The 12,901-nt window shown below is 36.3% G+C and overlaps 1 protein-coding gene across 4 annotated transcripts in view; it reads right to left on the minus strand.

Moving 5' to 3' along the window:
• LOC106668565 (transcription factor Sox-13) overlaps window positions 1–12,901 on the minus strand; it is a 597,903-nt gene that overhangs the window by 364,703 nt on the left and 220,299 nt on the right. For all 4 annotated transcript variants that reach the window (XM_014397456.2, XM_014397454.2, XM_014397455.2 and 1 more), the window contains one exon: window positions 10,185–10,218. The gene's annotated coding sequence lies outside the window, so the exon portion shown is untranslated. The remainder of the gene's footprint in view (window positions 1–10,184; window positions 10,219–12,901) is intronic.

A 12,901-nucleotide genomic window follows, 5' to 3' on the forward strand; every position in this document is an offset into this window, starting at 1 on the left:
ATGAATCGCGTACGTAACTTTCCATACCAATGATGAAGCTCCACCTAACACTAATAAACAATTTCATCAATATGATCACCTTTTTTCCAATAAATTTTAAATGCCATGTTATTAATTATATTATAATAATTAATATAAATTATATAATAATCTTATTAATTATATAACCTGTGAGATTCCGTCAAGCGATCTGAATCCACCGCACCAATCCTTCTTTCACAAATCCTCAGATCAACGGATCTTTTCAATATCACAATCCAAAACGCTTTTGTCAACGAACAGGTCCACTCCAAAGTTTCCACACCAACCGTCTCAATCCATCTTAACCATACTTCCCAAGTTCTGTCCACACTTTTCCATCCCTAAAAACATCTCAATCGCCTTTCAGTCCCTTATATTGCCAGCTTTGACTGGTTTCTCTTCGTGTGCTCAGCAGCACAAGCCGTGTTGTCAGTGTTTTGACTAAGAATAAAAAAAAGCATAACGTACATATTTGTAATTTGTTAAGATAAGTATCGACAGTACATACAAAGACGCACTAACCTGCTAGAGGATAATCCTCCTGCCGGATAATAGTCCTACTTTCTCCATGAAATAATCCAACGATTGGTACCCTTTAATTAGGTATGATACATCAAGCAACCTCTCTCTACATACCAGAATGCAACTCTTACACATTTGGCTCTAGCCCAAAAATAAGAAACTATGTGCCAGTCTCGTATTGCATGAGCTTCTTGGGAATATCCCTCTTCTATAACTAGTACCCAACAACACGAAACCTAAATGCTGTAGAGAATTTCTGTTTCCTCCTAAAATCAGAACAGGTGACCGAAAGACGGACGTGCTGAAGCAAATTCTCGTGTCTGTGGCTAGTCCTACTAGCTCTCTATATGAACCCAAGGAATGACATAAATTATGTTGGACATATCGATCAACTTCTCTCTACATGCCAAGATGCAAACCCTAACCTTAGGCTTTAACCTAAAAGCCCAAAAATAATCGTGTCATGGGTCAACAATGTGTCAACCGCATATGACATATAGATGGTCCCTATTCTACACCAAGTACACGATAACATGAAAACTAAATACAGTAGAGAATTTCTGTCTCCTTGAAAAATTGAGACAAGGGCCCCATTGAAGACCTCGAGAACATTTCTCATATAGGGTCTCTTCCTATACAGGAATATTAGCCTGTATACACACGTACGGAATCTTTCAATTCCGCTTGCAAAAGTGGCACACCAAACTCTCGATCTATCCTAATCCTCCTTTCCATGCCCTGTCTTCTCTTTTTCATCTCTAGAAACTCCACGTCTCCTTAATCGACTTAAATATTTATATTGACTGCCAGCTTTGGTTTTTCCTGGTGACCTCAGCACCGCGGTTCATTTACATTGTTGACACACAAAAAAAAGTAAAATACAGGCTAAAAATGAATAATTATAAATTTATATGTTTAGTTCTTTACGATGGAATGAAATTTCGTGTAAAAATTTTAAAAACAAATTGACATTGGCGCCTTTAAGATACAAAGAGCTCCCCCTCTTCCAATAAAGATAAGATAAGCTGAACTTCGGATTGCTTGAATGGCTGACTCATACGAGAACACAATGCAAACGTTGTTAAGACCGGTTTGAATTCGGCCTGTCCCATATTTGATTTTTGATTACATTTAACCATATTTTCCCCATCTTCCTAGTGGAAAACGCACGGGCGGATCGAAGACAAGAAAGTCTTTTAATATTATCTACAATTCCTAACAAAATTAGTAGCCTACGGCCGTGCAGGAATGCAGTTTTTCAACCCTTTCAACTGTCATCTGATGTAAGATATTTTTGCTAATCGCCTGGGAGAAGCCTTTCATGTAGCTTTACTTTTCTAAAACCCTGTATACAGATATGTGAATACTTTAAAAGAGTCAGTTACAATATCTGTAAGCTTTCAAAGCATTGACTTCAGGAAGAAAAAAATCCTTTGTAGGTTCTGCCTAAAAGAGGAAACCTGAGTACATAGTATGCGCCAATGTAGATGGCTGACAAGGAAAACTTTTCTACTTACAGGTTTGAAAATGCAAATATAACTGAAGACGCACCAAGGCACTAGAGCTACTAAAAATAAAAGTGAGCTATAACCTGGAGGAGGGAGGAAGAACAGTTCCACTTTGGTGGACGCACCGTGGTGGATCATGTTAATATATCTAGTTAAATTACTTCCCAGGACAAAGATAGACAGAATACCTCGTTAAAGGTCTTGCCTTACCACATGCTGTATCAGAGTCGAACAAAAATCGGGATCATTGCTAAGTGGTAGAAAACAGCCTGTGTAGATTATGCCAAAAAGAGAAAACCTCGATGCTTACGTGGTGATGTATCAAGATAAATACTCATATCCGGATCAACAACTTTCCAGGACAAAAACAAGCAAAAGTGTCCGTTAAAAAAACTTCTCGCCTAAATTTCCGACAGCTGCACCATGGCCGAACAAAACTCAGGATCATTGCAAATCTGCCAACCTGACATCTGCCAAATCAATAAGTAATTAATCATATTGGCAGTCATAAAACAGCCTGTGTAGGTTCTGGCAAAAAGTACTTAAATGCTACTGTGAATACTTTAAAAGGAAAATTTTACTACTTACCGGCAAAGAAAAACTGAATACATTAAATATCAATATAACATAAATAAAACTGAGGAAGCACTATCAGGCCTAAGGAGTCTAATAAAAATAAAAATCTGCTATAATCTGGAGGAAGGCAATAACCCAATTTTGATGGACGAATCATAGTGGAGGTTCTTAAATATATTGGGAGTATTGCCAAGATGAAGACGACTCAGTGTTTATAGGCTACTGAGAATGGTTGACAAGGAAAAGGTTGAAACTGGTAAAGACAGACATGTAAATGTAACTGAGGAGGCACTATCAACACAATGGATGTTAAAAAAAAAAGAAATTTTCAAAAAGGGAGCTTTTATTGATTCGTTCATTAATCAAACATGATTCATGGACGTCCGATAAGTTTCCTTCCAAAAATATAACACTTCTGGTCGGATGTACGACCATTATAATATCAGAAGGCAAACATTGGCAGGAGGGAAGATGAGGGCAGTCGAGACAACTGAAAAGCCACTCGAGCGGGACAAAGCCCTTCCATGCTTAAGCCCCTGAGCACCTCATCAACATTGCATACTTGAGACCTCATTTCACGAGCGGAACATCAATATTTTTTTCTCTTATTAACCGAATAATGATTCGGAGTGATATCTGTTTGGGCTTGTTTTCTACTTTTTTCCTACTCTTTCTTCTACTTCACCGTCGGTTTTAATTATATAAATGATTTTGTTCATAAGTCTATTATTTATAACATGATCACTGACAATGTATTAAAGCTTTTATTTTTATTAAAATTTAATTTACAATATAATAAGTAATTAACAAGTAGAATTGGTCGTGTGGTTATAATCATTGAACTGAAAAACAGCATCAACAGGTTGAGAAATTTACCTTAATGCAGGACAGAACAGAAATTTTTATTTACAAATATATACATCAAATACCTATACATTTCAGTCAAATTCGGGATTACTATCCCTACCGCTGGGAAACCTCTAAAATTATACTCCTTTTGGCAAGTTCACATCCCTAACCGTCACTAATGTCCCTAACCATTCAGAACCATCCGATCCCAACTGTTACCTTTTGGCCTACTTAGCTGTGTTAGCAAGTGTAGTATTTCAATGTGTCTCACCGGCACAGCCTGCCTTTTATATGAACGCACCATCACCATTCACCATTATGCCGGAGCAATTGGTTCCACGCCAGGGCTACTTATCAGCGCCCAATAGGCAATTAGCCAGGATAGTAGACGACAAATCGCTATATAATGTAAGAAAAGATACTGGGATGGTTTTGATAGATATCCAAAAGGCCTTTGACACTGTTTGGCATAATGGTATAGTCAGCAGGATGACGAAATACAGATTCCCTGCTTACATAATAAAAATATTCCACTCTTATCTCTTATCCAGACAATTCGGAGTTTCTTTTCGATTATCTTTTTCCCACCCGAAAGTCATTGATGCTGGTATTCCTCAAGGCTCTATCCTTGGACCCACCTATTCCTTGTACATTGAGAGGTAAAAAAAGTGGATGCCATCTTTGTTTTAGTAAATACTTGCAATCGTTATAAATTTTATTTTTTGTGATTTACTGGATTTTTTGAAGATGATATATAGCAATGTATGTACATAATGTAGCTAAATAAAAAAGTTAAATAAAAAATTAAACTGAGTAAAACAATTTCACCAAAAATGTCGCTATGGAAACAATGAAGAAGATATTCAATTCAGTACGAAGTATTTCTTCCTCTTGCATTGATCAACGCTTGCATTCGACGTGGCATTGATTTTATGAGGTTTTGAATGCAGTGCTGTAGAAGATTTTCATACTCCTCCATCAGCGCCATTCTTAATTCTTAAAATTCTCTGGCACCTCTGGGCGACTTTTACCCTTTTTGATAACGAAACAAAAGTGTTCAAAGGGTTTAAGTCGGGACTACATGCTGGCCACTCCAAACATTGAATTTAAGCCCGTGCCAAGTAGTTACCAAAGCATGTTTGAATTATTTGAAAAATTATCCTTCAAAGACGATTGCCCAAATGAAACTCCTCTAACCTTCTCCCATATCATCAATTTGGGCCCGTCATTCCGCAGTCCAACAAGTTGTTATAGACCTTTTATCCCTCCCCCCCTTGAGCGCAAAGGATATTGTATGGGAGTGTTTTTATGTAGTCCTTTCGAGTCCGACGAGGATAGTAGTACTCGGAATACTTTCTGGCCGTGGGAGTACCAATCCTCTACATCCTTTATACTGCAGCTGTTCCTACTATACCTACCAGCCTGCTTACATATTTTCGTGATGACACGAAATCACACATGATATGATTCCTTCGCAGGATCTGCAGAGACATCTAAAGCAGATTGGTTTAGATAATGAAATATGAAGAAAAGGAAAGCAAGTCCGTCCTTGTCACATTTACACTCCAAAGCAAATCTCCTTTCATAATCTATTACCACAATGTTCCTATTCCTAAATCCGACTAGGTTCGTTGCTTTGGCTTGCACCTAGGCTAACGCAAAAATCGGCATACATGACTGAAACGACAAAAACTAAACAGACACTAGGGTCTACATACAAACTTATAGGAAGACCATCTAAAAATAAAAATGAAAAGCAAAATTACAAATTATAAAATATTATTACAATCAATTTCGACATACAATGTAGAACTGTGGGGATCCGCTAAACCTTCCAATATCCAATGTCTCCAATCCTTCAGTCTAAAATCATCAGATCAATTATTATAACTGCTCCGTGTTATGTCTCCAATACAACCTTCCAACGATCTTAAAATTTCGGTTACCACAAATTTAATTCACCAAAAATTTACCAAGTTCCATAATAATCCCTTCCATCACTTCAATAGTCTTGCTCAAGAATGGTCAAGAGTTGTCTAACAGAATCCATCCCTACAATCCAAGGCGTCTTAAGAGGAAATGGCCCCGTGACCACCTTTCTGTGGAGTATGTAGTGAAGTTTATTTAGTGAAGTGAAGGATATTGATTTCTTGGTTTAAAAACGATTTAAGGCCTCGGTTGTTTTCTATTTCTTTTTGTTATCTACTTGTAATTTTAGTACCTTCTTTTCTTACCATCATTTATAGTTGATAACTGTAACAACAAAGACAAATGTAACAAGACTGATTGAATTTATGTGTTGGGTACTTCTTCCTTGTCGCAGATCAAGAAAGAAATTCTAATACAAACACAAAAGCGTTTAGTTGAGTATAAATTAATTAATTGCTTAGTTAGTAAATTGCATAATAATGCAAATACTATTACTTTTAATTATACCCTTTCGGAAAATTAATTTATAACAAGGGAAAACAACAAGAATGCAGGTATTCCAATTTAATATAGAGCATAAACTGGAATAGGATTTGCATAATGCTATTAATGCGACGTTAAATCACACCTACGCGGGGGTAATTGTATTGAGTCACACTTCAATTAAAACCACCTTGGTCTGAACAGTCTATGGGTTCGAGGACAATGTGACGCTTGTCGTTTCGGAAGGGAAGGTTACAATAAGCGTCAGTCAGCTTTTCAACATCGTGGATTGCTGCGTTTATAAATGCTCTCGCTCGACGGGAGGGCGGTTCTCGGCCACCCCACAAGAAATGCTCATGGAGGGGTTGAGTGTGTTTGTGTTCGTGTCATACAAAGCAATCTATCTTTGTTTCCAATTTCTTTCATCCGCCACTCTCGGCGAGACTAACACGAATGACAGTAGGAGAGGGAAACGTGGGTTGGTTTCAATACATTTCTTTGAAATGGGCGAGAAATCGTTTATCCTCGATTCGCTGGTTTACTTAACTCTAGAAAAAAACACGTTTGAAATCATAAGAAATATTGAAGTAATTTTGGTGATTGTTGGGATTCTGCACATAGTCTATACAAGAAAATGTAAAATAAAACAATTCACGAGGCACGTAAAAGCTCCGTAGAAGTAATAAACACCTTCAAGTTCTTCGCATTTGTTAGTTGTGCATGTTTTCAAAATTTTTGTTATAGTTGGATAGTTAAAATAGGCTGTTAATTATATTTTTGATCATTATTCCTGTCATAGAGGTTTTAACGTCACACAACCCGTCGGGGTGTCGATGAAAGATGTACTGTAGGTACGGTTATTCGAACCCGGGACTGCTAGCGTGGCAAATTTGAGTCAGACACGCTAAGTCGGTTTTCCAACACAAAGTTTTGTACACCATGTGACTTACGGTTCTTACGAAAAATTTCTTAAAGTCCGTTTCCCATCTTGCTTTTGGACGTCCTCTCTCTCTCTCTCTCCATGATGTTCACTCTCTCTTTTTATGCATCTAATGTCCCTTGTTCGATCAGGATTCCACTTTAAATTTATCATTTTTCTTTGAAGATAACTCCTGTGGCATAGGTGATTAACCGAAATTTGATTATTTGTCATATTGGTTTGCTATCCTCCCAGTTTCCATATTTTGCCATCTTCAGTGACACCGACACCAAAAAAAGATACGTCACGACGTTATAAAAGATATTGTCTTCACAGAATCACATAGATACACTGACGATTTTTCCTATCCAAAGCTTTGTTCTCCGACTTCACTATCCTTTGAAAAACTTATTCTACTCATCTTTTGGATGACTAATCAAATAATCAAAGTTATTATTCTTACATCATGCCCAGTTGGTATTTATTTTTTTTTTATTTTTGGTTCATTTGATGTAGTCCTGCATTATAAGACTATTTTTACAAACGCTAATAATGTTTAAGAGTTAACGACTGTTTTTTCGGAACTAAAATTCCATATATAATTAATATATTAAATACATTATATTTCCTGGTATATTATTAGCCATATAAGTTAATACAGTTTTTATGAAAATCCTTTTGGCATTGCTCCGACGCGATTTTGAGCTTTCAAAGTGATTTAAATAATGTTTAAAAATATTGGAATCGAGTAGTCTAATGTATCTAGTCTTGACAAACTTGCAACTCTCAACTTGGTTGTATTTTTGTCATATTCTAGTCGTATGTTCCTCAAGAGTCTCCTTGTTTGACGCCATGTCCTCCCGACCCTTGACATTGTTTCAGTGTCAGAGAGTGGGTATGCCCTTTCCTTAGACTTCGACACCGAATCTCACGCTCTTGTTTGAAGATTCCCTCCAGAATACAATTAAACAAGGAGGAAGACAGTCTCCTAGTTTGACTCCAGGTCCCCGCTACCCTAGACGCACTCTAGCTTGACACTGTCTTGATTTTTCGCAGGTATATATTACCCATTAATTCATCACATAGTACAGTGAATCGTTCGATATATTGTGCCCAAAGTACTTTTGTAGTCTATAAAAGCCATATAATTCGGTGGTTTTATCTTCCATTTATGAGGTGGATGTGGTGATTGGTTGAATATGGATTGTAGTGTTCTTCCATGTCTCAACTAAACGAGAATCGAGAGGACCGATCCTAAACGCACTCTTGCTTGACATTGTCTCGACTTTTGTACTTGCAGTTCTTTATTTTTTGTAGGTACATCTCACCAACGTTCTGTTTTCAATGCATAATATAAAAAAGTGGATTCTATCTGTAACTTGATTTAGGAGTTGTTAGTGGATCCTGATCTAATTCCTTGTCATAACTGCTTGTTCTAGTGATTGGCAGTTAAATCCTATTTATTAAGACAATTCAGAAAGACTATTTATGGTTGGTCCAATTGAATTAACTAGGAAACGTAAATGAACTGCTCATTAGATACAGAGTGACGAATCACATCTGAGCTGGTTAATCATTGAACTGCAATTGCGGGTCGTTCGGGTTACTGAGACCGTTGACGAATAGCAACTTAATTTAAAGCTTACAGGAAAATGCACGTTCCCCAGGGCCCTTTGAGAACAAATGCAGGAAACCGTGCATGAAGAAGGTTAACAAATCGCCGCTGCGAGGACTTTATTCTGTAATCGCATTAATAAACAGCCCCCGCCCTTTACCATCAGAGCGCTGTTTTTGCCTGATGGAACCCCTTTTAAACCTGGGGAGAAGACGACAACTCTATAAACAAAGTTAAATGCCGTTTGAAGCTTTCCTTTTGTCTTTTTAAACTTTGACAAGCGACGTGTTTGTAATAATGTTACGTATGCTCGGTTGGGGGCCCAACTTAATTATTCGAGTAAACGCTACTACGTGCCTCTTACTCAGTTGGACCATCGCATTACACTTTAAAGGTTCATCGTGCCTCCTTTATATCCTATGAAAATTAATTTATCTATAATTTACAAAAACATACAATCCTCATCACTAGTTGTATTGAAAGGATAAAAATTACCAATTAGCCAATTAAATGAACATTATTTTTAAGGTAAGTATAATAACTAACTAACCTCAAGTTTATTAACTTCCACTCTCACTCCCACTTAAGCCGTTCACTCCCAAAGGAGAAGAAGAAGTCAGTTATTAACCTTCCTAAAAACGAAAGTCCTAGTTGGTCACATCTCTAGAACTCTAAACTCCTTTACCAACTTCCCAAACAAAACAAACAATAGTATTATACATCCCTCTACAATGCTGTCCTTAGTTCCTTGGCAAAGTACTTGGTAAGGTTTTTCTTCTTCGCCTATACACCATCATCGAAACCGTAAATATTATCCCAATTACCAATTCGGATTCCGCGGGTACGAATCGGTTATTTACCAAGCCCATAATGTTGTCGACACCATCGCCACCAACCTCGAGCTTAATATTACCCGGGTGTTTCCCACGACATATCCAAGACATTTGATCTTGGAAGGTAAAAGGGCATGCTTACATACTTCTTTATCCTCAAATCCTTCCTTACAAATTTTCACTTCAAAGCAACCCAAGCACCTAATCCTCTACTATTTTTTCTATTTTAGCCGAAGTCCGACAGGGAAGCCCGCTTTCCACTTTATAAGTATTTTGCATACTTTTACAATGTGCTGTTGACTTCACGCCGTACATGAATTGTTCCCCATTCATGCATACAATATTGTGAATGTTCATTTGTATATGTTGGTCCTTGTAAATAACTTAATTTTGGCTTTTTGCATTTAATATGCAATGGTAAAATAAATAAAAAATATAAAAAAATAGGAAAATATAAATATAGTTATTAAACCTTGAAATTTGAACACAGTTAGTTTAAAATTAATTGCAGTACACATATATAGTATATAGTACACACACACACACACACACACACACGCACACACACACACACACACACACACACACACACACACACACACACACACATATATATATATATATATATATATACAGGGTGGTCCTGCATAAGCCTGAAACAAACATTAGGTTATATTTCATCCTAAATAGAATAGAATGTAATCAACCGAACTATTCTATCTCAATCCGGTCGGAAATTATTTTTTCTTTAGGGTTTATGCTGAACCACCCTGCAAGTAAAGAGAAGAAAGATTTGAATTTCTTTATCTCGAAAAAGACAGCATGTTTTAAATTTATTTTTAAATAAAAGTCACGAATGGAGGACCGGTTATAAAACTGCGAGACAAAGTACACCGCTAATCTATAGTTAAAACGTTTTAAGTACTTACCAAATGTGAAAGTCGCCCATCTTTCCCAAGCCCTCTGGAACACAAGGAAAACGCAAAAGGTTAAAATTAAATACAACAAATTTCAACAGCTAAGCATGTTCTGTAATAAAAAAAGATAATTACCTCAATATTATTTTTCGAAATTATAATTTAATATTATAAAATCAGGGATATGGCCAACTAGAAAATGAATCGAAACGAATACAAGACGAAATGGACCGTAAAATGGAGGCTAAAGACTTGGGGTCACCGATTTGAATGGAACTTTTTATTGATACTAGGTTGAAAAACATTAGACACGTGTCTGAGCTTACTTTCCAATAGTCCTCGGGAGCTGAGAAAAAAATTAAGCAGTTTAGGGTTATTTTTAAAATGTAATTTTCTATATTTGTTATTTATTGTGCAGATATTTCAAGGTTACTATTTTCTCTTTCTCTCTCACTCACTCCACTCACTCACTCACTCACTCTCTCTCTCTCTCTCTCTCTCACTCACTCCACTCACTCACTCTCTCTCTCCCCCTCCCTCTCTCACTCTCTCTCTCTCTCTCTCTCTCTCTCTCTCTCTCTCTCTCTCTCTCTCTCTCTCTCTCAACTTTTTTGTTTGCGTTTTCCACTCATTAAGATCGTATATACTTGTACCCAGCCTTTACACTGTTGATGCATGAAATGATCGTGATTGTATCACATCGTGATGAAAATATTATGAAACACAAACTGCTCAAAAATGAATAGGGATATTTGTAATTTATTTGTATTCCATTAATTTTAATTAAATTAACTGATATATTATTGTGAGTTTGATAAAGCAAAATAGAAAATACAAACTAAAAACAAACAAAGGTTAATCCTCAATTTTAATTACGGATTTACTTAATTATAGTAAACATGAAGATTACTCATTTTGTAAACAAACACCTTTTCCCCATTTTAATCCAGTTGTATTCTCTTTAACCATGGCAACACATCATCTTGGACCAGAAGTTCGCAATATTATTGTGAGAATGAGTATCAAGGTGACCGGTAAGTGTATGTCGCAGAGGCAGTTGGCGTTTCCCAGAGCGTGGTTTCCCGGGCTTTAGCCCGATTCTGAGAGAGGAAGTGCCAATAGGAGGCGTGGTAATGGATCTCAGCGTATTTCGACGCTAAGGGAGGACAGAAATATTGTCATTGTAGCAAGACGTTACTCTTTCCAGATACTAAATGAACTCCATGATGTTTTGGCAAGGCCTTTATCAACATAAACGACGTTGACCTCATATCGTAGGCCCCTTTGAGACGACATGCAGCAACAGCCGCCACCAGCAACCCAGCGGAATATGGTACAGCGACTGTCTGGAAGAGAACACCAATTGGAATGCTGTTATGTTTGCGAGTCGCGTTTCTGTCAGTATAGTGATCGCAAGCGCCGAAGAATCTACCGAGAACAGGGGATGCGACATTATACACGGTCTTAATTGTTTACAACAATTATCATGTCCAATAAACAGTATTATGGAATTAAAACCTTTTCTTTTGATATTTTTCAAAAACCCTTAATTAAATTTTCCTTTCGTAAAAAGCCTAATAGTCTACTAAGTTTTAATCCAATTTATAATAAAAATAAAATAAAAATGCTAAGGAAAGTAAATACTAAAAAAGTTTTGAGAAGTTTATATTATAAAGTGGTTTAACACTTCGATTGGGACAGCGAAACTGGAAGTTAGACGAAGCCCTCCTGTAAGACAGGAATTACTTTACTTTAATAGGAGATTATCTAACAAAATTCCCAAAATAGGTAGTAATGGGTAATGGGACCTATTGGTTGGTTTTTGTTATTTAAATAATAATAATAATGCAACGGAAAGTAAATACTACAAAATTGGCAATATCCATATTCGTTTTTGAGCAGTTTATTTTAATGTAAGGCAGTAGCCATTACGTCGAAATTATATTTCTCCAGCCAGCCACAGTATGAGTAGTTGAAATACACAATTTATAACCGAACGACGTAGCTAACTGAACCCCAAACCAAAAGATGGGAAAAATAAATATTTAATTTTGCAAGAAAATATATTTGATTCGTCCCCTCCATAAAAAACAACCATAACTATTTTTAAATAAAAACAATTTTTGCCATCCAAATGCCTGATTTTGTTAACTCCCAAAACTAGTGACAAAATTGAAACTTCTTCATCGATCGTCAGAAAATTTACATGCTTTTATAAACTTATAATCTACACGTAACGGCTTAAATCAAATTTATGTCAATAAATTTGGTCCATAGATTTAATTAATTGTAACTTAAATTGTAATATTTTATAAAGTACGACGGTTATTGCTGATTTCGACCTTATTTTTCTCAATTATTCTAACATGAAATCTTAACATGCTTCAACATGCTCAGAACGTACAAAAATTACCCATTTAAACAGTTCAAAGCTAGTAGAATTTGGGTAAGTTCCATTGGAGTAATGATTTTTTAAGTGAATGCCAGACATCGGAGAAAAATAAACTGCTACCTGATTAATCAGGCCTAAAGATATAAATTTGTTGTTTGCTGAAAAATTTCGTAATTAAGGGCTTTAAAGAGTAACTACATTAACTAGAGGAAATCGCACAAATTGGGTTTCCGAAAATAAATTAAAACCGGAGATATAAAATAAAACGTTAGAGGGGTTATTGCTAATTTCACCTTTATTTTTCTCACTTATCCTGATAAGAAATCTAAACATTTTT

The sequence above is a fragment of the Cimex lectularius genome, unplaced genomic scaffold, assembly GCF_000648675.2.
Source record: "Cimex lectularius strain Harlan isolate CLEC.00 unplaced genomic scaffold, Clec_2.1 scaffold21, whole genome shotgun sequence".
NCBI lineage: Eukaryota > Metazoa > Arthropoda > Insecta > Hemiptera > Cimicidae > Cimex > Cimex lectularius.